Source organism: Mus caroli, chromosome 14 (assembly GCF_900094665.2).
Source record: "Mus caroli chromosome 14, CAROLI_EIJ_v1.1, whole genome shotgun sequence".
NCBI classification, from domain to species: Eukaryota; Metazoa; Chordata; class Mammalia; order Rodentia; family Muridae; genus Mus; species Mus caroli.
The window spans coordinates 98,768,466-98,771,427 of record NC_034583.1 but is presented as its reverse complement, the minus strand read 5'-3'; positions in this window follow the sequence as shown (position 1 = coordinate 98,771,427).

Below are 2,962 nucleotides of genomic sequence, written 5' to 3'. Positions count from 1 at the left end.
TTTCATTGTGTCCTGGATTTCCTGGATGTTTTGAGTTAGGATCTTTTTTTCATTTTGCATTTTCTTTGATTGTTCTGTCCATGCTCCCTATGGAATCTTCTGCACCTGAGATTCTCTCTTCCATTTCTTGTATTCTGTTGGTGATGCTCACATCTATGGTTCCTGATTTCTTTCCTAGGGTTTCTATCTCCAGAGTTGTCTCCCTTTGGGTTTTCTTTATTGTTTCTAGTTCAATTTTTAGATTCTGGATAGTTTTGTTCAATTCCATCTCCTGTTTGGTAGTCTTTTCCTTAACACTCTAAGGGATTTTTGTGTTTTCTTCTTATAGGCTTCTAGCTGTTTACCTGTGTTTTTCTGTATTTCCTTCTTAAAGTCCTCCATCATCATCATGAGAAGTGACTTTAGACCCATGTCTTGCTTTTCTGGTGTGATGGTGTATCCAGGACTTGCTAAGGTGGGAGAGTTTGGTTGTGATGATGCCAAGTAACTTTGGTTTCTGTTGCTTCTGTTCTTTTGCTTGCCTCCTGCCATCTGATTATCTCACGTGCTTGTTCCCCCAATATATCTGATTGGAGCCTGTCCTACCTATAATCCCATTTGATTCAGGACTCCTCAGAGTCCAGCTTTCTCTCTGATCCTTTGATTGTGGGGTCCTGTGATCCTGAGATTCAGGGTGTGTCAGAGTTTTTGGAAGTCAATCTTCCTCTGAGACCCTGAAATACTGGTGTGACCCAGATCCTGTTATTCTGGGATCCTGTTGTCCTAAGATCCTGGGCATGTTACAGTGCCTGGAAGTGGTATCTCCTTTGAGGATGGAGGAGCTGTCTGGTCTGTTTGAAACCAAGGTAAACCAGAAATGATCAAAAGGTTAGGAAGGGCTCTGGTGTCCCTCTTCCTGCTGTCACAGGCCTGTAACAATTGGATCGGAACAGATGTTGTGTTCCATTCACCAGTGATCCCAAGATCCTGTAGAGAGTCCTCTAGGGATCATGGTGATGTCTGCTGCTGACTCTGCGCCCTAGGTGACCAAGTGCTGGCGCCAACGAGAAGGTAGAGGAAGACTTTAAAACTGAACTCAATAGAGAGATCCAAACCCTGTGTGGCATTTTACCAGGTCATTTGTGTACATTATGGCCTTATTTTAAAATTTATGGAATTCTTGCTCTTAAGCTCTCACCTTTCTTACTCGCATCTCTAGCCTCCCTTCTCCCTCTCTACCTTCATTGCTCTCTCCACATGGCCATGGCAGGCCTCTCTCTTTCTTTTACTATCTCTCTTTTTCTCTGCCTTTCTACAATAAATCTCTAAAACCTTAAAAACATAAAATAAAATTTATGTAATTCTTGAGTATGCAAACTAGTGAATCTCTGATTCTTGTTCATTCTCTCCCTTCTGTTTTTGTTTTGTTTTGTTTTTTTTCCCTTGTCCAAATTTGATGTTATAATTTTTGTTTTACTTTATTACATTTATTTTGTTGCATCTTATTATTATCTCATAGAAGCCTGTTCTTTTCTAATAAGATAAAAAAACTGGAGTGGATGCAGATAGCAGGAGCAGTGGGGAGGAACTGGGAATAGTGGAGGATTGGGGAAATTGTAATTAGGAAGTATCATGTGATAAAATAATTTTTTGTCAATAATCGTGAGAATAAAGCGTGGTTGGCTATAGGAAATGGTTTAGTACTGTACATTTCAAACACCTAGACACTTCTAATATGTTCACCACAAACAAAACAAAACTTTAGTAATAGAGGCATTTTCCCTGAATTGACTATTACACAACATATATATATTTAAAATACCATATGTGATTCTTTTAACATTTAGGTTGTTTTTTAAAATAAAATTTAATATTTTTAAAAGTATAAAAACAGTAGGAAAGAGGTGAAAACTATATGTTTTTAATGAGCATAATATAATTTTCCTCCCAAAATAGAGACTTCTATGCTGTGAAAAATAATTCAATTTATTTTTTTTAAATTAAAAAAATAACATTAAAATTTTGTCTTGAGAGAACAGAACAGGTTGAAGGAGAAAGCAAATAAACCCCACCATGAACTTCAATGTCAAAAATAATGAAAAGTTCACACAGTAATTATTAATGGAAATCAGCAAAATAGCTCAGGGGCACGCAGCCTGCAATATAATTTTTTTCCTGCTTTTTTTTAAAAAAAAAAATTATTAGGTAGTTTCCTCACTTACATTTCCAATGCTATCCCAAAAGTCCCCCAGAGCCTCCCCACCATCCCCACCACTCACCTATCCACCCATTCCCACTTCTTGGCCCTGGCATTCCCCTGTACTGAGGCAAATACAGTTTGCAGGACCCATGGGCCTCTCTTTCCACTGATGGCCGACTAGGCCATCTTCTGATACATATGCAGCTAGAGACATGAGCTCCCAGGGGTACTGGTTAGTTCATATTATTGTTCCACCTAAAGGGCTGCAGATCCCTTTAGCTCCTTGGGTACTTTCTCTAGCTCCTCCAAGGGGGCCCTGTAATCCATCCAATAGGTGACTGTGAGCATCCACTTTTGTGTTTGTTAGGCCCTGGCATAGCCTCACAAGAGACAGCTATATCAGGGTCATTTCAGCAAAATCTTGCTAGTGTATGCAATGGTGTCAGCATTTGGAGGCTGATTATGGGATGGATCCCCGCATATGGCAGTCTCTAGATGGTCCATCCTTTTGTCTCAGCTTCAAACTTTGTCTCTGTAATGCCTTCCCTGGGTGTTTTGTTCCAATTCTAAGAAGAGGCAAACTGTGCACACTTTGGTCTTCATTCTTGAGTTTCATGTGTTTCGCAAATTGTATCTTAGGTATTCTAAGTTTCTGGGCTAATATCCACTTATCAGTGAGTACATATCATGTGAGTTCTTTTGTGATTGTGTTACCTCACTCAGGATGATGCCCTCCAGGTCTATCCATTTGCCTAGGAATTTCATAAATTCATTCTTTTTAAT